The sequence below is a fragment of the Octopus sinensis genome, linkage group LG3 (genome assembly GCF_006345805.1).
Source record: "Octopus sinensis linkage group LG3, ASM634580v1, whole genome shotgun sequence".
In the NCBI taxonomy this organism is placed as follows: Eukaryota; Metazoa; Mollusca; class Cephalopoda; order Octopoda; family Octopodidae; genus Octopus; species Octopus sinensis.
The window spans coordinates 74,649,109-74,649,891 of NC_042999.1; the positions used below are offsets into that span (position 1 = coordinate 74,649,109).

The 783-nt window shown below is 33.1% G+C and overlaps 1 protein-coding gene across 1 annotated transcript in view; it reads right to left on the minus strand.

Annotated features, from left to right (window-relative positions):
* Window positions 1-335: 335 nt before the first annotated feature.
* Window positions 336-783, minus strand: part of LOC115209054 (MAM and LDL-receptor class A domain-containing protein 2-like) — a 217,824-nt gene continuing 217,376 nt past the window's right edge. Inside the window, exon 35 of the mRNA XM_029777126.2 lies at window positions 336-783. This exon is cut by the window's right edge and continues 564 nt beyond it. The gene's annotated coding sequence lies outside the window, so the exon portion shown is untranslated.

The following is a 783-nucleotide window of genomic DNA, read 5'->3' on the forward strand; positions in this document are numbered from 1 at the left end:
TTGTACATCCTGGAACCCTTAGGAAAAAGTTACCCTCTGTTTTCTTTCGCCGCTACAGGGATGATGCCCTGGCCATCTCTAGTGGGGCAAGCGGCCACACACTTGATATGGCTATACTGATATGAAAGTCTAACTGTCTTAGAAAACAATAATGTGAAAATGATTTGGAACTTCAGCACACATACATGCCACAAAATAACACACAAGACAGTGTGACAATTTTTCATCAACAAAAACGACCATAGAGTATTAATAACTGGCATAGTAATTTCTAAATGACTTAGCATTGGGACAAAAATGATTACGAAATAAAATGTTAAGATAAAACACATATATCACACTGATTAAGTTTTATTAAAGATTTTGAATCATTACAAATGTTTACTTTTAAGATTTTGAATAATTCATCATTGAAAATAATTCGCAAAATTTTTCTTGAATATAAGTGTTAGGAATTATGTAAAGTGTCATATAACAAGTGAATTGATTAATTCTAAAAAAATTTTTGCAAAGTAAAAGTTAAAACTGAAGTTGACAAGAAAAACAAAAAACCCTAGAAAAAGCTAAAAGCAAAAAACAAAAACGCATGGCTGATAACAAATAATTACAGTGTCAAATATTTAACTGGTTTTGTTTATAGCTAAAATTACATACTTTCATAAATTACAGATGATTGTAGTTTCTAGAAAGGTGTATGTGTATGTATGCGTGCGCACGCATGTGTGCATATGATCATCTGTGTGTGTGCATGTGTGTAGGTGCGTGCGCGCGCGCGCGCGTGTG